At 46.9% G+C, this 22,890-nt stretch overlaps 1 pseudogene; it reads right to left on the bottom strand.

Annotated features, from left to right (window-relative positions):
- Positions 1-6,318: 6,318 nt before the first annotated feature.
- Positions 6,319-7,481, bottom strand: LOC147091371 (uncharacterized; annotated as a pseudogene).
- Between the last annotated feature and the right edge of the window lie 15,409 nt (positions 7,482-22,890).

Raw genomic sequence — 22,890 nt, 5'->3', positions numbered from 1 at the left:
GCGAAGTGAGATGTTTTACGCAAACATGCAACCATGGTGTTGAGGAGGGGATGGTAGGGGAGGATTTGTAGGAGTTACATATTAATTTTAAATGAATTTTAAAAAATTATACCATTAAGAATTTTAGAAAGATAACCAAAAAAGGGGAAAACTAAATCCATTTTATTTTGTCTGTTATTCACTTCTTTTTCTTCTTCTTAGGCAGTCCCTTGGAACGGAGGATGACTTGCTTCCACGTTATAAATCAGTTCGCAGGTGACTGATGAGTCCAGTGCGGGACCTACAGTCTCTGTCACAGGTGGGGCAGACGGTGGTTGAAGGGGCGGGTGGGTGGGGTGCTTGGGTTGATGTGCGCTCCTTGCACTGCCTGTGTTTGGCTTCCGCTTTCTCCTAGCAAAGAGACTCGATGTGTTCGGTGCCTTTTCGTATCCTTCTCCTCCACTTTGTGTGGTCTTGGGCCAGGTATTCCCAGGCGTTGGTGGGGAAGTTACACTTTTTCAATGAGGCTTTGAGGGTGTCCTTGAAGAGTTTCCTCTGCCCACCTGGGGCTCCCTTGCTGTGCCAGAGCTCCGAGCGCAGCAATAATGGAAATATAGATTTTCTCTTCAATATTAGTGGAGTGTTTGTAGAAACAAGAGTTATGTAATGCTGTATAAGAATTGCAACAAGCTACTTTGAAGAAAGCACTATTTGTTTATTGAGGAAGACACAGAAAATACTTTGATTAAAATGATAACGTACAATTCAATTTGATCTGAATGTTTGAAATAGGACCTACGAGAGGAGAGGCGGGAGAGGCTGATTTAAACCGCGCTCCGAGAGCGGGAGAGTCGGGCCTGCGAGAGCAGAGGTGGGAGTGGCTGATTTAAACCGAGCTCTGAGGGCGGGAGAGGTGGAGCTGCGAGAGGAGAGGCGGGAGAGGCTGATTTAAACCGAGCTCCGAGAGCGGGAGAGGTGGGCCAGCGAGAGCAGAGGTGGGAGTGGCTGATTTAAACCGAGTGCCGAGAGCGGGACAGACGGACCTGCGAGAGGAGAGGCAGGAGAGGCTGATTTGAACCGAGCTCCGAGAGTGGGAGAGGCGGTCCTGCGAGAGGAGAGGAGGGAGAGGCTGAGTTAAACCAAGTCCCGAGAGCGGGAGAGGCAGATCTGTGAGCGGCACAGAGTCAAGGAGAGGAGGATAAAAAGAGTGCAGAGAGGATGCCTGAGCCCAAAGCTGAGCGGCGGACCTGGGAGAGGCACAGAGTCAGTAGAGGTGAGGGAGAAGTAAAAAGCAATCGAAGTGTGACGTCACCAGAAAGCAGTTAAATGATTGGTTGGTGAGTATTTCTCTCTTTCTCACTTTTTTCCAAACTTAAATTTTGTAGTTTATAGCTTCTAATATCAGTGTTGTGTAGCAGGGACTGCTGGCAAACAAGTGCCTTTGAGTATATCATTAAATTATAGTGTAATTAGTGGGATTGTTTTGGATTAATTTAATTTGTATTAATTAAAGGGTAAGTCATGGCACTACAGCTCAGCGCTGTGGTATGCTCCTGCACTATGTGGGAAATCAGTGACCCTTCTTGTGTCCATGACAACCATGTGTGTGGGAAGTGTATCCAGCTGCAGCTACTGGCAGACCGCATTGCGGCACTGGTGCTGCGAATGGATACATACTGGAGCATTCGTGATGCTGAGGACATCGTGGAGAGCACGTTTAATGAGTTGGTCACACCGCAGGTAAAATGTTCCACAGGCAGGAAGTGAATGGGTGACTGCCAGGCAGAGTAGTAGGTAGGTAGTGGAAGGGTCAACAGTGACTATCCCCTTCTCAAACAGATATACCACTTTGGATATTGTTGGGAAGATGGCTTATCAGGGGATGGCAGCAGCAGCCAATTTCCTGGTGCCATGGGATGTTCTGCTGCACAGGGCGGGAGGAAAAAGAGGGGTAGAGCTATAGTAATAGGAGATTCTATTGTAAGGGGAATAGATAGGCGTTTCTGTGGCAGCAAACGAGACTCCAGGATGGTATGTTGCCTCCCTGGTGCAAGGGTCATGGATGTCTCAGAGCGGCTGCAGAGCATTTTGGAAGGGGAGGCTGAATAGGGCCTTGTCTTGGTGCATATAGGTACCAACGATATAGGTATAAAACGGGATGAGGTACTAAAAGCTGAATATAGGGATTTAGGAGGTAAATTTAAAATAGCACCTCAAAGGTAGTAATCTCAGGATTGCTACCAGTGCCACGTGCTAGTCAGAGTAGAAATAGAAGGATATTTCAGCTGAATATGTGGCTAGAAGAATGGGGCAAGGGGGAGGGATTCAAATTCCTGGGACATTGGAATCGGTTCTGGAGGCGGTGGGACGAGTACAAACTGGACGGTTTGCACCTGGGCAGGACCAGGACCGACGTCCTCGGTGGAATGTTTGATAGAGCTCTGGGGGAGGGATAATACAAAAATGGCAGGGGGTTGGGAACCTGAGCAGGGAGACAGAGGAAAGTGAGACAAGAATAGAAGCAAATGACAGGAAGGAGAAAAGCAATGGTGGCAGTCAGAGAAATCAAGGATTTAAATTCGACATGGCCACAGTAAATAATAATTCTAAAAGATCTAAGATTGTTAAAAAAGCAAGCCTGAAGGCTTTGTTTTTAATGTGAGGAGCATTCATAATAAGGTGGATGAATTAGCCACGCAAATAGAGATAAATGGATATGATATGATTGGGATTACGGAAAAATGGCTCAAGGATGACCAAGGCAGTGACTTCAGATTCAGGGGTATTCAACATTCAGGAAAGACAGGCAAAAAGGAAAAGGCAGTGGGGTAGTATTGCTGCTTGAAGAAGAGATTAACACAACAGTGAGGAAGGGTATTATCTCTGATGAAGTGGAATCTGTATGGGTAGAGCTGAGAAATACCAAGGGGCAGAAAACTTTAGTGGCAATTGTATACAGACCTCCAAATAGTAATGTGGAGGTTGGGGATGGCATTAAAAAGGAAATTAGAGATGCCTGCAATAAGGGCACTGCAGTTATCATGGGTGACTTTGATCTACATATCGATAGGGCTAACCAAAATAGTAACAATACGGTGGAGGAGGAATTCCTGGAGTGTATACGGGATGGCTTCCTGGACCAATATGTCGAGGAACCAAATAGAGACCAGGCCATGTTAGACTGGGTATTATGTAACGAGAAAGGATAATTAGCAATCTTGATGTGCGAGGCCTCTTGGGGCGGAGCGATCATAATGTGATAGAATTCTTCATTAAGATGGAGAGTGAAGTAGTTGACTCAGAGACTAGGGAACTCAACTTAAATAAAGGAAACTACGATGGTATGAGGCGCAAGTTGGGCAGGATTGATTGGGGAATGTTACTCAAGGTTTGACGGAGGTAATGCAATGGCAAACATTCAAAGATCGCATGAATGAATAACATAATTTGTTCATCCCTGTTTGGCATAGAAATAAAACAAAAAGATGACTCAACCGTGGCTAACAAGGGAAATTAGGGATAGCATAAGATCCAAGGAGAGGACATATAAATTGGCCAGAAAAAGCAGTAAACCTGAGGATTGGGAGCAGTTTAGGATTCAGCAAAGGAGGACAGAGGGATTAATTAAGAGGGGAAAAATAGAGTATGTGAGTAAGCTTGCCGGAAACATAAAAATTGACTCTAAAAGCATTTGTAGATATGTGAAGATAAAAAAGATTGGTGAAGTGAAGTGTACATCCCTTGCAGTCAGAAACAGGGGAATTTATAATGGGGAACAAAGAAATGGCAGATCAATTAAATGCATAAATTGGTTCTGTCTTCACAAAGGAGGACACAAATAACCTCCAGAGATTTCAGGGAACACAGAATCTAATGAGAGGGAGGAACTGAAGAAAATCAGTATTTGTAGTGAAATGGTGTTAGGGAAATTGACGGGATTGAAGGCCGATAAATCCCCAGGGCCTGATATTGTACATCCGAGGGTACTTAAGGAAGTTGCCCTAGAAAGACTAGAAGAATTGCTGGTCATCTTAAAAAATTCTATAGATCTGGAACAGTTCCCATGGATTGGAGGGTAGCTAATGTTACCACACTGCTCAAAAAAGGGGGTAGAGAGAAAATGGGGAATTATAGACTGGTAAGCCTGACATCGGAAATGGGGAAAATGCTAGAGTCCATTATAAAAAATGTAACAGCAGAGCACTGGGAAAAGAGTGACAGGATCGGACAAGGTCAACATGCATTTACAAAAAGTGAATCATGCTTGACTAGTCTACTGGAAATTTTTGAGGATGTAACTGGTAGAATAGATAAGGCAGAACCAGTGGATGTGGTGTATTTGGACTTTCAGAAGGCTTTTGATAAGGACACGCATAAGAGACTAGTGTGTAAAGTTAAGGCACATGGGATTGGGGGCAAGGTATTGACTTGGATAGAGAACTGGTTGGCAGACAGGAAGCAAAGTGATGGAATAAACGGGTCTTTTTCTGAGTGGCAGGCAGTAACTAGTGGGGTACCGCAGGGATCGGTCCTACGACCCCAGCTATAAACAATCTATATTAATAATCTAGAGGAGGGAACTAGATGTAATATCTCCAAGTTTGCAGATGACACAAAGCTGTGTGGGCATGTGTGCTGTGAGGAGCATGCCGAGAAAATCCACAATGATTTGGACAGGTTGGGTGACTGGGCTGATGCATGGCAGATGCAGTATAATGTGGGTAAATGCGAGGTTATCCACTTTGTTGGCAAAAACAGATAGGCAGATTATTATCTGAACGGCAATAAATTGGGAGAAGGGAACTTGCTATGAGACCTGTGTGTCCATGTGCAACAGTCGTTGAAGATAAGCATGCAGGTGCAGCAGGCGTTTAAGAAGGCAAATGGTATGTTGGCCTTCGTAGCGAGACGGTTTGAGTACAGGAACAAGGAAGACTAGCTGTTGTTGTACAGGGCCTTGGTGAAACCACACCTTGAGTATTGTATGCAGTTTTGCTCGCCTTATCTGAGGAATGATGTGCTTGCCATGGAGGGCGTGCAATGAAGATTCAGCAGACTGATACCTGGAATGGCAGGAATGACGTATGAGGAGAGATTGGGTCGATTGAGCTTATACTCGCTGGAGTTTAGAAGAATGAGAGGGGATCTCATTGAAAATTATAAAATTCTAACAGGACTAGACAGACTAGATGCAGGAAGGATATTCTCGATGGCGGGGGAGTCCAGAACCAGGGGTCACAGTCTAACGATAAGGGGTAACCCATTTAGGGCAGAGCTGAGGAGGAATTTCTTCACCCAGAGAGTGGTGTACCTGTGGAATTCTCTACCACAGAAGGCAGTTGAAGCCAATTCATTAAATATATTCAAGAAGCTGTTAGATATATTTCTTAAGGCTAAATGGGTCAAGGGATATGAGGAGAAGGCAGGGGCAGGGTACTGAGTTTGTATGATCAGCCATGATCTCATTGAATGGCAGAGCAGGTTCGAGGGGCCGAATGGCCTGCTCTTGCTCCTATCTTCTATGTTTCTACGGCCCCAGAGCAGGCAGCTTTGTGCTGGGCCCCAGAGCCGCCATCTTTGTGCCAGGCCCCAGAGCCGTCAGCTTTGTGCGGGGCCCCACATCCGCCATCACTTTGTGGGGCTCCAGAGCCGCCATTTTTGTGTGGGGCTCCGTAGCCACAATCTATATGCGTGGAACCAGAGCCGCCATATTGGTGCCAGGTCCCAGAGCCGCTATCATTTTGCCGTGCCCCCAGAGCCGCAATCTTTGTGTGGGGTGCCAGGGCCGCCATTTTTGTGCGGGGTGCCAGAGCCGCCATTTATGTGTGGGCTCCCAGAGCCCCATCATTGTACGGGTCCCCAGTGCTGCCATCTTGGTGCTGGGCGTGGGTGCCAACATTACTCTGTGGGTTGCGCTTGCCGCCATCTTTGTGCTGGGTCCCGGATCCGCCATCTCTTTGCGGGGCGCGGGTGCCACCATATTTTTGCGGAGCCCCATTGCCGCCATCTTTGTGCTGGGTCACCAGAGCCGTTATTTTTGTGCTGGGCTCTATAGCCATCATCTTTGTGCGGTGCGCCGGAGTCGCCATTTTTGGGCAGGGCTCGAGAGCCGCCATCTTTGTGTGAGGCTTCATAGCTGCCAGCTTTGGGTGTGGCTGCATAGCCACCATCTTTATACGTGGCCCCATAGCTGCCATTGTTATGTGGGCCTCCATAGCCGCCATCTTTATGTGTGGCACCAGATCTGCCCTCTTGATTCCGGGCCCCAGAGCCGCTTTCGATTTTGTGCTGGTCCCCAGAGATGCCATCTTTTTGCTGGGCCCTCAGAGTTGCCATCATTTAGCGAGGCCCCAGAGCGCCATCTTTGTGTGGTGCCCCAGAGCCGCCATTTTTGTGCCAGGCCCCAAGAGCCTCCAACATTGTGCCAGTACCCAGAGCTGCCATTTTGCGTGGGGCGCGAGTGCTGCCATTTTTGTGCGGGGCACCGGAGCCGCCATTTTTGTGCGGGGTGCGCATGCCGCCATCTTTGTGCCGGGCCCCAGAGACGACATCTTTGTGCCGTCCAAGGAGCCACCATTTTTGTGCTGTGGTCCAGAGCCGCCAACTTTGTGTGAGGCCCCAGAGGCACCACCATATCAGGCGCAGTGAGCTCTCAACTCTCAGGCTGCAAATTCTCCTTTTATTCACAACTTTAATAAATTTTACAATCAGAGTAAAGGGATATTTCCCCACATTCTTCAACGGTTCTCTGAATTTAGTCTGGGTTACGGCGTAAATCCCAGTCTTTGTGCAGCAACTCAGCAGCTTCAGCATGAATCCCAGTTCCATTACATAATCAGGTAGATATACAGAGCAAAATATCACATCCGGCCCCATATAGAATACACCATAAACACTGCCCATAACAGGATGAAATTCCCAGAGATAACAAGCAGTAAAATGATGGATTTCCTGCGGCTCTCCATCTCGGGGTCTCTGGGATTCTCCTCACTGCTGGGACCCCGGAGTCTCCTGCGGGCTCTGCTGGACACTAAAATGTGTCTGATGGTGACAGCATTGAGCAGCAGAATCACAACAAATGGGACCCCCAGGGTGAGAATATAATGAAGGAACTCAATTGTTCCCCAGATCAAAGAAAACATAACAGCGAATGTGAAATAACAAAACCAGGGGTTGTTCAGTAGCCAATACCCACCTGTGAACATAAAATACCAGAAAATGTTTTTTAAACAGCTCAGCACAGTCACTGTTCCCAGAACAACAGCCGCCGTTTCTTCGGTGCAATATTTAGTTTTCAGCTTTTGGCAACAAATTTCCACAAATCGATCAAAGATGAAAGTGACGGTGAACCAGACAGAACAGTCTGTGGCTGTGAACAGAAGGACGGTGTGGATATTGCACACGGGGATGGTCTCCACAAAATCAAACTGTTCGCTATAAACAAACGGAAAGTGCCTCAATATGAGGTCGAGGATAATGACCAGTAGATCTGCCGCTGCCATGGCCACCAGGTAGCAAGTCACACATTTGGAGAGACCGCACTTTCCCCGAGACAGGATCACAATCGTCACTAAGTTCACTGTGAGGAAGGGAAATTAACAGGGAAATTATACATCAGGCTGGGAGCAAAAGCAGCAGATTGATGGAATTCGGGTGAAATCTGCAACTCATTACCGACATTCAATGATATAATGTATTTCAATTACCTGTGGAGCTGAATACCGAGTTTATTGTAAGAGTTATCGGGAATACTTTGTGAAATCAGTAACTGAAATGGGAATAAATACTACATGAAAGTAACAGATGTTTTATCAAGGAGATATTAAATGATCGATCTATATTTTGCCCAGCAGACAAAAGCACCGGCGGAGGCACCAGGGACACAAAGGACCAGAACCGCTCAGGAAGTCTTTGTGTCCCATGATCAGTCAGTTTTTGGAGCGGTGTAATTCGCTTCTGTGCTCCTGTGAAAGGCAGGGGGAAATCCCGCTTGGATTCCTGCTCCTGGATAGAAAATCCATTATGTTTAGAACTGAATGTGAATGCAACAGCAAAATACAGAAACTGCAACCTTGACAACCAATACTTGCAGGCAATTGCATCTAAAACGTCAGGCTGTAATAGAGTCATAGAGTTATACAGCACAGAAAGCGGCCCTTCGGCCCATCGTGTTCACGCTGGTAATCAAGCCCTGTCTATGCTATTCCCATTTTCCAGCAGTTGTTCCGTAGCATTGCAAGCTATGGCATTTCAAGTGCTCATCAAATGCTCCTTGAATGTTGTGAGATTTCCTGCCTCTACCATCCTTTCAGGCAGTGAGTTCCAGATTCCAACCACCCTCTGGGTGAAAGGTTTTTCCTCAAATCCCCTCCAAACCTCCTTCCCCTTTTCTTGAAACTATGCCCCCTAGTTACTGAACCCACTACTAAGGGGTGAGCTCCTTTCTATCTACCCTATCTATGCCACTCATAATTTTGTAAACCTCAATCATGTCCCCCCTCAGCCTTCTTTGCTCTAAGGAAAACAACCCCAGCCTGTCCTGCCTCTTCTCATAGCTGAAGCGCTCCAGCCCAGGTAACATCCTGGTGAAACTCCTCTGCACCATCTTCAATTCAATCACATCCCTCTGCAGTGTGGTGACCAGAACTTCACACAGTATTCCAGCTGTGGCCTAACTAGCGTTTTGTTCAGCTCCATCATAACCTCCCTGCTCTTATATTATATGCCTCAGCTAATGAAGGCAAGTATCTCATATGCCTTTTTAACCACCTTATCTACATGTCCTGCTGCCTTCAGGGATCTATGTACATGCAAGCAAAGGTCCCTCTGATCTTATGTCCTTCCTAGGGTCCTACCATTCATTGTGTATTCCCTTGCCTTGTTGGTCCTCCCAAAATTCAGCAACTCACACTTTTCAGGGTTATATTCCATCTGCCACTGTTCTGCCCATCCAACCATCCCGTCTATATCGTCCAGCAGCCTCAGGCTTCCATCCTTGCTATTTACCACTCCACCAATTTTCGTGTCATCTGCGAACTTACTGATCAGACCGCTTACATTCACATCTAAATCATTAATGTACAATACAAACAGCAAAGGGGCTAGCACCGATCCCTGTGGTACACCACTGGACACAGGCTTCCAGTCACAAAAACAACCTTCGACCATCACACTCTGCCTCCTGCCAAAAAGCCAATGTTGGATCCAATGTGCCAAATTGCCCTGGTTGCCATGGACTCTTATCTTTTTGAACTGTCTCCCATGTGGGACTTTTTCAAAAGCCTTAATGTAGTCCATGTAGACTACATCAACTGCACTACCCTCATCCCAGACCTAGTCACCCCCTCGAATAATTCAATCAAATTAGTCAGTCATGATCTCCTCCTGACAAAGCCATGCTGACTATCCCTGATTGAGCACTGCCTCTCCAAGTGGAGACTATTTCTGTCCCTCAGAATTTCCCTACCACTGATATTGGGCTCACTGGCCTGTAAATCCCTGGTTTATCCCTACTAAACTTCTTGGACAATGGTACTACGTTATCTGTTCTCCAGTCTTCTGGCACCTCCCCTGTGGCCAGAGAGGTTCTGAAAACTTGTTTCGGAGCCCCTGCAATCTCCTCCATTTCCTCACACTGCAGTCTGGGATATATCCCGTCAGGGCCTGGGGATTTACCCACTTTTAAGCCCGCTATTACCTCCTCCCTCTCAATACTAATTTGCCCTAGTATATCACAATCCCTCTGCCTGATTTATGTGCCTACATCGTCCTTCTCTGTAGTGAACACAGATGCAAAATATTCATTATAAACCTCACCTACATCATCCGGCTCTAACAGAGATTGCCACGTTGGTCCCTAATGGACCCTACTATTTCCCTGGTTATCCACTTGCCCTTAATATACTATAAAAACTCCTTGGGATTTTCCTTTATTTTGCCCGCCAGTGTTTTTCATGCCCTCTCTTCACTCTCCTAATTCATTTTTTAATACCCCCTTGCACTTTTGATCCTACTCTAGAGCTTCCAGTGTTTTTAATCCTTTGTATCTGCCAAAAGCCTCCCTTTTTTTACTCATCCAATCTTGTATATCCTTTGACACCCAGGGTTCCCTGGGTTTGTTGGTCCCACCCATGACCTTTATGGGAACATGTTTGCATGTTACGGCCACTGTTTCCTTTCTGAAAAACTCCCACCGCTCTGATGTGGATTTTCCTACAAGTAGCTGATCCCAGTCCACTTTGGCCAGATACTGCCTTATCATATTAAAATCGGCCTTCCCCCAATTTAGAACCTTTATTTCAGGTCCATCTTTGTCCGTTTGCATGACTACCTTAAATCACACCGAATTATCTTCAATGTAACTAATATGCAAGTGCTAAGATAATAAATACAAGTGCACTTTATTTATAAAGATAACTGGGCATCCAGATGTGTTTAGAAGATTGAACTTCTACATGTTGTTTGAAATACACAAATTGTAGCTCATTGACATGATGATGTTCCAAATAACAGGAATAAGAATGGTCTATGAATTAAAATAGTGATGATTGATCAGGTAATGTCCCACTAAATGCATTTATCAGTAGCGAAATCAAACGACTCATCCCACAGTCAAAATGCCACTGAATGCTTTTCTAATGTATCTGATCAAAAATGGAAGAGATTTTTCCGTGTGCATTTTGCCCTTCTGTTTTCCAACTTGTGCAGAGAATATTAGGCAAGAAGATTGATGTGCCTTCAATAACCACAAAACTAGAAGTTATAGACTTTAACAAGTTGGCTTTTAATCACTAAGATCAGAGCTAACATCTCAACACACTGACTGGCTCGCAGGAATGAGTCATATAGATCCTGGGATCTTTTTGTAAGAGAAGTCAGGGGCGGAGCCAAGAGCCAAGACCTGGAACCTTCCAGGTTAGTCAGGAAAGAGGAAGTGAAACTATACACCGTGTGGGGGAGGGTAATATACATGAGTGCAAAACGAATACAGGCAAGAACGAATATAGGCAAGACAAACAGATTTCATTACATTCACCCCTTCTTTAGATTTAGTCCATCGGGGTGATGTTTCTTAAAAGTTGATATAAGTGAGTCTGTCAGGAGGTTTTGCGGTTCTCAGTGATCGGCGCAAAACCGGTTGGGGTGCCTCTAGGGGAGTGGATTCTGGCTCCTCCGCTGTCCAGGCCTCCGCAGTGTCTTCCAGGTTATCTGCAGTTTCCTCCAGGTTAAAGTTGGGTATTGATACCTCTGGGCGTCCTGTCTCTTTTTGGTGTAGGTCTTCCTCGGGTAGTCTCTCATCGTTCTCTCCGCTCCCCGAGGGAGCGAGGTCTTTTATGGAAACAGTGTCCTCTCGCCCGTCAGCGTATTCGATATAGGCGTACTGAGGTTTTGCATGGAGGAGCTGTACCTTTTCCACAAGGAGGTCCGTTTTATGGCCTCTCACGTGCTTCCACAATAGTACTGTCCCCGGAGACGTCAGCCACGCGGGTAGTGATATGCCCGAGGTCGATTTCCGGGGGAAAACGAGCATCTTTTCGTGAGGGGTCGCGTTAGTGGCTGTACATAACAGAGAACTTATGGAGTGGAGCACGTCTGGGAGGACTTCCTGCCAGCGGGAGGTCGGAAGGCCTTTTGACTTTAAGGCTAACGGGACAGCCTTCCAAACAGTAGTATTCTCCCTTTCCACTTGCCCATTACCCCGGGGGTTGTAGCTAGTGGTTCTGCTAGTGGCTACCCACTTTGAGAGCAAGAACTGGCACAGTTCGTCACTCATAAATGACGTCCCCCTATCACTGTGTATGTAGTTTGGCATGCCAAACATGCAGAATAGATTACCGAGACACTTGATGACCGTGGCACTGGTCATGTCTGGGCAAGGAATGGCGAAGGGGAAGCGTGAATATTCATCAATGATATAGAGGAAGTATACGTTACGGTCGGCAGAGGGAAGGGGTCCCTTGAAGTCCAGACTTAGGTGCTCGAATGGCCGTGTGGTTTTGATAAGGTATGCACGGTCAGGCCTGTAGAAATGAGGCTTGCATTCCACACAGATGCGGCAGGCTCTGGTTATTGCCCTGACCTCCTCGATGGAGTGGGGCAGATTGCGGGACTTTATAAAATAGTATAGTCGGGTGACCCCTGGGTGACAGAGGTCATTGTGGAGACCCTGTAATTTGTCCGTATGAATGCTGGCACACATTCCCCGCGATAGGGTGTCTGGGGGTTCATTAAGGGCTCCCGGCCTGTACATAATATCATAGTCGAACATGGATAGTTCGATCCTCCACCTGAGTATTTTGTCATTCTTGATAAGATTTTCCCCCTTTGTTTGTTATTAAACATGAAAGCCACCGACCGCTGGTCGGTGGGCAGGGTGAAACGTTTGCCGGCTAGGTAGTGTCTCCAGTGCCGCACTGCCTCCACTATAGCCTGTGCCTCCTTCTCGACATAAGAGTGCCTGATTTTAGGTCCCTGAAGGGTTCGGGAGTAGCAGGCCACAGGTCTCCCAGACTGATTGAGGGTCGCAGCTAAAGCAAAGTCTGATGCATCGCTTTCGACTTGAAAGGGAATGCTTTCGTCCACTGCACACAGTGCAGCCCTTTCAGTGTCCTGTTTGATACTGGTGAAAGCCTCACGAGCGTCAGCTGATAGTGGGAAGGACGTCGATTTAATGAGGGGTCGGGCCTTATCAGAGTAATTGGGCATCCATTGGGCATAATACGAAAAAAATCCCAGGCACCTTTTTAAAGCTTTGGGATTGTGTGGCAGGGGCAGTTCCTTTAGGGGGCGTAATCTGTCAGGGTCCGGTCCAATTAACCCATCTTCCACCACACAGCCGAGGATACAGAGACAGGTTGTGTTGAAGACACATTTGTCTTCGTTGTAGGTTAGCTTCAGCTTTAGGGCAGTTTTTAAAAATCTCGCAAGATTTAGATCGTGGTCTTGCTGGCTGTGACCGCAGATAGTGACATTGTCCAGATAGGGGTAGGTAGATTGTAGTTTATTCTCGTCAACCATGCGGTCCATCTCACGTTGGAAGACCGAGACCCCATTTGTTACCCCAAAGGGCACTCTGAGAAAATGGTAGAGGCGTCCGTTCGCCTCAAAGGTGGTGTATGGGCGGTCCTCCATTCTAATGGGGAGCTGGTGATACGCGGATTTGAGGTCGATAGTCGAGAAGACTCGGTATTGCGCGATCTGGTTGACCATTTCTGATATGTGCGGTAAAGGGTAGGCGTCCAGCTGGGTATAAATATTAACAGTCTGGCTGTAGTCAATTACCATCCGTTTCTTTTCGCTATTTTTAAATATGACTACTTGGGCACGCCACGGACTGGTACTGCATTCAAAAATGCCTTCCCGCAGGAGTCTGTCCACTTCCACCTTGATAAAGTGTCTGTCTTCCAGACTATACCGTCTACTTTTCACAGAATCACAGAAACCCCACAGTGCAGATAGAGGCCATTTCGGCCTCGACACATATCCCACCCGATCCCCGTAACCCCTACACCAATACATATCCCACCCTATCCCCATGTATTTAATCCCCCCAACACTAAGGGTCAATTTATCATAGCCAATCAACCTAACCCGCACATCTTTGGACTGTGGGAGGAAACCGGAGCACCCGGAGGAAACCCACGCAAACACGGGGAGAATGTGCAAACTCCACACAGACAATCACCCGAGGCTGGATTCGAACCCGGGTCCCTGGCGCTGTGAGGCAACAGTGCTAATCACTATGCCACCATGCTTTTGGTTGCTATGGGCCTACAGTTCGGAGCGAGATTAGTGAATAAAGAGGGCGGGCTGATTTTTAAGGTTGATAGGCCACAGACTGTGAGTGGCGGCTGGGACCCGCCATATGCTAGCGTGACACTTTCGTGGTGGTACTGGAAGTCCCGGCCCAAGATTACATTAACACAGAGTTCTGGCATCATGAGGAGTTTGAAATCCTTGTAGTCCGTGCCTTTTACAGTCAGTGTTACCACACAGTAGCCCAAAATGTCCGAAGTGTGGGGCTTAGCAGCCATAGCAATTCTGCTCCGTGTAGGGGTTACCGTTAATGAGTGCTGCCGTACCAGGCTAGGGTGGATAAAACTCTCGGTAGTCCCACAGTCAATTAAACATTTCGTTAAATTCCCGTTTACCTGTATGTCCATCATGGATTTTGTCAATGGGTTTGGCCTGGATTGATCCACCGTGATCGAAGCCACTGTTGGGCCCTGGGCGGCCGTTGATTCGGGAAAAGATGGCGGATCCCAAGATGGCGGCCCGCACGGCACGCACGAGGCGGTGACGGAGTTGGAAATCGGATTCCCCCTGCAGACTTTGCTAAAATGCCCCTTTTTCTTACATTTGAAGCAAGTAGTGTCCTTCGCTGGGCATCGCTGTCTGGGGTGCTTGGCCTGGCCGCAGAAGTAGCATTTCGGGCCTCGAGACATTGCCGCTGTAGTAGGACTCCTGGGTGAACCTCTGTGTGGGGACTCCAGCGGTGTAGAGCTGGTCTGAGACCTGGATGGGGAAGATGGCTGATTCCAAGATGGCGGCCCGCTCGGCACGCATGAGGCGGTGAGGGCCGCATGGCCGGAAGAATAAGAATCAGAGTTTTTCTGGGCCACGTCCAGCGATCGCGCAGTGGCCACTGCCATTTTTAACTCCAGGACCTCCTTCTCCAGCAGTCTCTGCCGGATATATTTCGATTTGAGGCCCGTGATGAAGGAATCGTGGACCAATTCGTCAGAGTACACGTTGGCCATCACGGCCTTGCAGTTACAGTACTGGACCAAATCCTTTAGGCCCTGTAAGAAATCGTCCATTGATTCCTCAGGTCGCTGCCTGCGTGTAGCCAGCAGATGTCTGGCGTACACTTCGTTTACTGGCCTCTGGTATTGGGCCTTCAGGATAGTGATGGCCTCCGTGTAAGAGATGGCGTCCCGGATGAACGAATAAATCCGATGATTAACGCGAGTAGTCAGTAGACTCAGTTTATCTACCTCGCTAGCGGATGAGGCCCTCGCGAAGAGTTCGAAGCATTTGAGCCAGTGTCCAAATTGATTTGATGCTTCAGCAGAATGTGGATCTAAGTCCAGATGCTCTGGTTTTCGGATTCGATCCATCCTAGTATTCTTCAGTGATTAAAATTGATGTGCCTTCAATAACCAGAAAACTAGAAGTTATAGACTTTAACAAGTTGGCTTTTAATCACTAAGATCAGTGCTAACATCTCAACACACTGACTGGCTCGCAGGAATGAGTCATACAGATCCTGGGGTCTTTATGTAAGAGAAGTCAGGGGCGGAGCCAAGACCCAAGACCTGGAACCTTCCAGGTTAGTCAGGAAAGAGGAAGTGAAACTATACACCGTGTGGGGGAGGGTAATATACATGAGTGCAAAACGAATACAGGCAAGAGCGAATACAGGCAAGACAAACAGATTTCATTACAAAGATATCAAACGATTTTCTTATCCACAGTACTTCAGTTACAATCAGCTGGGATTGTTTATCCTGAAGTACAGCAGGACGCAATAGAGAATCACTTGGGTCTCACTGAGAGTTCATTATCACATTGCTGTTTGTGGGAGCTTGCTGTGCACAAATTGGCTGCTGCATTTCCCACAATACAACAGTGACTACACTTCCGAAAGTACTTCATTGGCTGTAAAGCATTTTGAGATGTCCAGTGGTAGTGAAAAGGCGCTATATAAATGTAAGTCTTTCTTTCTTTTTCAAAAGATAGAACCATAGAATGGTTACAACACAGAAGGAAGCCATTCGGCCCGTTGAGCCCGTGCCAGCTCCCTGCAAGAGCACTTCTGCAAGGCCCTCTCCCATGCACTTTCCCCGTAGCTCTGCAATTTTTTTCCTTCAGTTACTTATCCAATTCCCTTTTGAAACCACGATTGAATCTGCCTCCTCCACTCTTTAAGGCAGAGCATTCCAGATCCTAACCAGTCACTGCGTAAAAAAGTTTTTTCTTATAGCGCCTTTGGTTATTCTGCCAATCACATAATATCTCTGTCCTCTGATTCGCGGCACTTCCACCAATGGGAACAGTTTCTCTCTATCTACTCTGTCCAGACCCCTCATTATTTTGAACACCTCTATCACATCTCCTCTCAAACTTCTCTGCTCTAAGGATAACAATCTGAGATTCTCCAGTCTATCCACGTAACTAAAGCTCATAATCCCTGGAATCATTCTTGTAAATCCTTTCTGCACCCGCTCTAAGGCCTTCAAATCCTTCCTAAAGTGCGGTGCCCAGAATTGGACACAATACTCCAGTTGAGGCCGAACCAGTGTTTAATAACAGTTCATCATAACGTCCTTATTTCTGTACTCTATGCCTCTATTTATTAAGCCCAGGATCCCGTTTGTGTTTTTAATTGCTTTCTCCACCTGCCCTGCCAACTTCAACAATTTGTGCACATATACCCCAGGTTTCTCTGTTCAGGCTCTACTTTTAGAATTGTACCCTTTAGTTTATATTGCCTCTCCTGCTTCTTTTATCCAAAATGTATCACTTCAACTTTTCTGCGTTAAATTTCATCTGCCACGTGTCTGCCCATTCCACCAGGATGTCTATGTCCTCTTCAAGTCTATCACTATGTGCCTCACTGTACACCAACTTTCAATTTTTGTGTCACCTGCAAATTTCATAATTGTACCCTGTACATCCAAGTCAAAGTCATTAACATATTTCAAGAAAAGCAGTGGTCCTAGTACCGACCCCTGGGGAACACCACTGTATACCTTCCTCCAGCCTGGAAAGCAAGCGTTCACCACTAACCTCTGTTTCCTTTCACTTCGCCAATTTCATACCCATGCTGCCACTGTCCCTTTTATTCCATAGCCTTCAACTTTCCTGGCAAGTTAATTAGGTGGCACTTTATCAAACGCCTTTAGGAAGTCCTTGTACACGACATCAACCGCATTGAGCTCATCAAACCTCTCTGTCACCTCATCAATGAACTCGATCATGTTAGTTAAACACGATTTGCATTTGACAAACCCATACTGCCTTTCCTTAATTAATCTAAACTTGTCCAAGTGACTGTTAATTTTGTCCCAGATTATCTTTTTAAAAGCTTCCCAACCATCAAGGTTAAACTGGCTGCTCTGTAATTGCTGGGTTTATCATTACACCCGTTTTTGAAAAATGGTGAAATTTTTGCAATTCTCCAGTCCTCTGGCACCACACCGTATCTAAGGAGGATTGGAAGAGTATGGCCAGTACCTCTGCAATTGCCACCCTTACTTCCCTCAGCTTCCTAGGTTGCAGCCCATCAGCTCCTGGTGACTTATCTACTTTAAGTAAAGCCAGCCTTTATATTACCTCGTCTTTATCAATTTTAAGCCCATCCTGTATCTAAAGTACCTCCACTTTCACTATGAATGTGGCAGCAGCTTCTTCCTTGGTAGGTCTCCTTTTTGGTCCTTAATCAGCCGCAACCCTCCTCTTAACACCCGTTTACTATTTATATGCCTATAGATGACTTCTGGATTCCATTCTATGTTAGCTGACAATCTATCCTAATATTCTCTCTTTGCCCGTCTTATTTCCTTATTCACTTCCTCTCTGAACTTTCGATATACAACCAGGTTCTCACTTGAATTCTGAACTTGATATCTGTCATACGCCCCTTTTTCCTGCTTCCTCTTACTCACTATCTCTTTTGTCATCCAGGGAGCTATGGCTCTGTTTGCGCTACCTAACCCCCTTGGGGAAATCTACCTCAATTGTACCTGAATAATCTCTTCCTTAACGGCAGCCCATTCTTCAATTACAGTTTTGCCTGTCAATCATTGATTCCAATTTATTCAAGTCAGCTCCGTCCTCAACTCACTGAAATTGGCACTCCTCCAATTAAGCGTTTTTACTCCAGATTTTTACTCCTTGTCCTTTTCCATAGCTAATCTAAATATTATGATACTCTGATCACTGTTCCCTAAATATCCCCTTACTGACACTTGCTCCACTTGACCTACCTCAATCCACAGAACCAGATGCTGCAATGCCTCATTCCTCTTTCCTCCAGCTTCGAACAGACCCTGTCCCGAGTCCCAACAGGCGACAAGCTGATCCTCCTTGGCGACCTTAACGCCAGAGTTGGAAAGGACACAGACCTCTGGGGAGGTGTGATCAGCAGAGAGGGGGTAGGGAAAGCCAACTTCACCGGTACCCTTCTCCCGACGAAATGCTAGAACATGGCCTTGTCATAACCAATACCTTGTTCCAGCAGAGAGACAAGTATAAGGATACATGGCAGTACCCTCGCTCCATGAACTGTCACCTGCTGGACTATGTCATCGTCCAAGCAAGGGACCTTAAGGACACCCGCATCACCCGTGCCATGACAGGAGCTGATGACTGCTGGACAGACCACCGCCTAATCCACTCTGTCAACTCCATCAACGTAGCCCCAAAACAGCAGTGGCATCAGAAACGATGCCGCAGGAAAATCAACGCTGGAGCACTCAAAGACTCCACTAAGAAAGTACTATTCAGCCTGCGCCTCACAACCAACCTGACGACTCCCAGTGATTCAGAGACACACTGTCCACAGCACCTGGTCTGCACTCAAAGCCTCCACAATCAGCACCTGTGAGAGTCGTTCGGTCACTCGACCAGGAAACACCAAGACTGGCACGACGAGAACGACCAGGAGATCCAGGAGCTAATAAGCCGCAAGTGCAAAGCATTCCTGATCTGGAAACCGCAACACAACTCGAAAGCAAGTAAGCAGCTCTACAGGTGCCTGAAGGCCGAGCTCCAACAAAAAACTCGCAAACTAAAGAACAGATGGTGGGCGGAGAAAGTGCAGGAGATCCAGCAGCTAGCCGACAACCAAGACATGCATGGATTCTTTTGTGCAGTCAAGACCGCCTATGGCCCAAGCACCCAAGGACCTACACCACTGCTTGCCAAGAATGGAGAGGTACCCATCAAGGACAAAGAGGCAGTTAGTGCCCGCTGGAAGGAGCACTTCAAAGATCTCCTTAACCGAGACTCTGTCTTCGATGCAAGTGTCCTCAACTCTATCCCACAGCATGCTACCCGCCATCACCTCAGCATAACCACAGCCCGGAATGAGGTTGAAAAGGCCATGCAAAAATTAAAGAACAACTAGGCCTCAGGAGCAGATGAAATCCCTGTCGAGGCACTAAAGCATGGCGGAGAAGCACTGCTGGTGTGAATTCATGAAATAAGTTCTGTTATCTGGAAGGAGGAGAGCATGCCACGGGATCTCAGAGATGTCGTAATAGTGACCATTTTCAAAAAAGGTGACAAGTCTGATTGCGGTAATTACAGAGGAGTTTCCCTGCTGTCTGTCACAGGGAAAGTCATCGCAAGAATCCTCCTAACTTGCCTTGTCCCAGTGACTGAAGAACTCCTCCCAGAGTCGCAAAGCAGATTTTGCCCACTAAGGGGCATAATGGACAGGATCTTCACCGCGTGTCAATTACAAGAGAAATGCAGGGAACAGCACCATCCGCTGTACATGGCTTTCTTTGAGCTCACAAACGCCTTTGACACTGTCAACCATGAGGGATTATGGAGTGTTCTCCTCAAATTCGGCTGCCCTCAAAACTTTGTCACCATCCTCTGCCTGCTTCACGACGGCATGCAAGACGTGATCCTGACCACCGGTTCCATCTCAGGCAAAATTCGTGTACGGACTGGGGTCAAGCAAGGCTGTATCATCGCACCAATGTTCTCCTCGATCTTCCTTGCGGCAATGCTCCATCTCACCCTCAGTAAGCTCCCCGCTGGAGTGGAGCTAATTTACAGAACAAACGGGAAACTGTTCAACCTCCGTCGCCTCCAGTCCAGATCTATCATCGAATTACTGTATGCAGACGATGCTTGCGTCTGTGCACACTCGGAGGTCGCACTCCAAATCATCGAAAACACCTTCACCATGCCCATTTGATAAATGTAATCACTCCTGCCTTCCACCCTATCATAGACCGTCCCTTTTATTATTTCTTCCCTCCCCCTTTCCCTGCCCCTGCACCTGCTTACAATCTATTACATCTCTATCTTTTTCCAGTTCTGAAGAAGGATCACGGACCTGAAACGTTAACTCTGTTTCTCTCTCCACGATTGATGCCTGACATGCTGAGTGTATCCAGAATTTCTGTTTCTGTCTTGCACCATCTTGGATTCTCTCTTAGTCTGACCCCACCTAATACCACACTAATTCATACTCTACTGCTATCTGTCTCTCCCAATCCTTTGTGCACCTTCTATCTCCTTTCTTATGCAACATCCTTGTGCCCACCCCCTGGCAAATTAGTTTACTCCCTCCCCAACAGCAGTAGCATTCCGAAAACTCCATGAGGATATTTCTCCCAGCTCTGTTGAGATGTCATACTTTTTGTATATATATATATGACTTAGACTTGAATTTAGGGCGTATGATTAAGAAGTTAGCAGAAGTTACAGAAATTGGCCGTGTGGTGGATAGTGATGAAGAAAGCTGCAGACTGCAGGGAGATATCAATGTACTGGTCAGGTGGGCAGAAAAGTGGCAAATGGAATTCAATCCGAATAAGTGTGAGGTAATGCATTTGGGGGGTCTAACAAGGCAAGGGAATACACAATAGGATACTGATAATTGCAAAGGAACAGAGGGACCTTGGAGTGCATGTCCACAGGTCCCTGAAGGTAGCAAGACAGGTAGATAAGGTGGCTAAGAAGGCAGACGGAATGCTCGCCTTTATTAACCAAGGCATAGAATATAAGAGCAGGGGGTTATGCTTCAACTGTATAAAACGCTAGTTAGGCCTCAGCCACAGAACTGCGTGCAGTTCTGGTCACCACATTACAGGAAAATGAGATTGCGCTAGGGAAGTTACAGAGGAGATTTACGAGGATGTTGACTGGACTGGAGAATTTTAGTTATGAGGAAAGATTGGAGAGGTTGGAGTTGTTTCCTTTGGATCAGAGGAGGCTGAGGGGAGACCTAATTGATGTGTATAAAATTATGAGGGGCCTAGATAGAGTGGATAGGGAGGTACTATATAACCAGTGGGCATAGATTTAAAGTAATTTATCGGAAGTTAGAGGGAATTTGAGGGTAAATCTTTTCACCCAGAGTGTGGTGGGGTTCTGGAACTCACTGCCTGAAAGGATGGTGGAGGCAGAGGCCCTCGCCACATGTAAAATGTACTTGGATATGCACTTGAATTGCCATAACCTACAAAGCTATGGAGCAAGTGTTGAAACGTGGGATTAGGATGGATAGCTCTTTGTCGGCCTGCACGTACAAGATGGGCCGAATGGCCTCCATTAGGCTGTAAATGTCTATGATGCTATGCAACCCATCTGTCCTGTATAGATGCCACCTCCTCAAAATCCGATCCCAATGTCCCAGGAATCTAAAGTCCTCTCTCCTGCACCATATCTCCAGCCACGCTTTCATCTACTCTTTACTCCTATTTCTATACTCACTGTCTTGTGACACTGGGAGCAATCCGAAGATTGCTACGTTCGCAGTCCTGCTTTTGAATCTCTTTCCCAGCTCCCTATTATCTGCCTGCAGGATCACATCCCTCTTTCTACCTATGTTGTTAATACCGAAATGTACCACGACCTCTGGCTTTTAACTCTCCCCTCTCTGAATGTCCTGCAGCCACTGAGTGACATCCTTAATCCTGGCACCAGGGAGGCAACATATCATTCTGGCTTCATGTCTGCGGCCGGAGAAAGGCCTTCCTCTTCCCCTAACTATCGAATCTCTGATCACTATTGCTTTTCATAGATACATAGATACAAAAAAGATAGGAGCAGGAGTAGGCCATTCGGCACTTCGAGCCTGCTCCACCGTTCAATGAGATCATGGCTGATCATCCAAATTTAGTACCCGGTCCCTGCCTTCTCCCCATTTCCCTTGATCCCTTTAGCCTTAAGAAATATATCCAACACTTTCTTGAATATACTTAATAAACTGGCCTCCACCGCCCTCTGTGGCAGAGAATTCCACAGGTTCACCACACTCTGGGTGAAGAAATTCCTCCTCATTTCAGTCCTAAATGGTTACCCCTTATCCTTAGATTTTGACCCCTGGTTCTGGACTCCACGGCCATCAGAAACATCCTTCCTGCATTTAGTCTGTCCAGGCCTAACAGAATTTTATAGGTTTCGATGAGATCCCCTCTCAATCTTCTAAACTCCAGTGAGTATAAGCCCAATCGACACAATCTCTCCTCATACATCATTCCTGCCATCCCAGGTATCAGCCTGGTGAATCTTCGCTGCAGTCCTTCCATGGCAAGAACGTCCTTCCTCAGGTAAGGCGACCAAAACTGCACACAATACTCAAGGTGTGGTCTCATCAAGGCCCTGTACAACTGCAGCAAGACATCCTTGTTCCTGTACTCGAACCCTCTTGCTACGAAGGCCAACATACCATTTGCCTTCTTAACCGCCTGCTGCACCTGCATGCTTACGTTCAGCGACTGGTGTACAAGAACACCCAGGTCTCTTTGCACTTCCCTTTGTCCCAAACTATTACCATTCAAATAATAATCTGCCTTCCTGTTTTTGCCACCAAAGTGGATAACCTCACATTTATCCACATTATAGTGCATTTGCCATGTTTCTGCCCAATCACCCAAACTGTCCAAATCGTGCTGGAGTTTCACGGCATCCTCCTCACTGCATACTCTCCCCCCTAGCTTTGTGTGCTAGCACGGTGGCATAGTGGTTAGCACTGTTGCCTCACAGCGCCAGGGACCCGGGTTCGAATCCGGCCTCGGGCGACTGTCTGTGTGGAGTTTGCACATTCTCCCCGTGTTTGCGTGGGTTTTCTCCGGGTGCTCCGGTTTCCTCCCACAGTCCAAAGATGTGCGGGTTAGGTTGATTGGCTATGATAAATTGACGCTTAGTGTTAGGGGGATTAAA

Source organism: Somniosus microcephalus, unplaced genomic scaffold (assembly GCF_052327205.1).
Source record: "Somniosus microcephalus isolate GS21.2 unplaced genomic scaffold, FLI_Smic_1.0 unresolved_chr3, whole genome shotgun sequence".
Lineage (NCBI taxonomy): Eukaryota > Metazoa > Chordata > Chondrichthyes > Squaliformes > Somniosidae > Somniosus > Somniosus microcephalus.
This window is presented reverse-complemented; position numbering and strand designations above follow the sequence as displayed.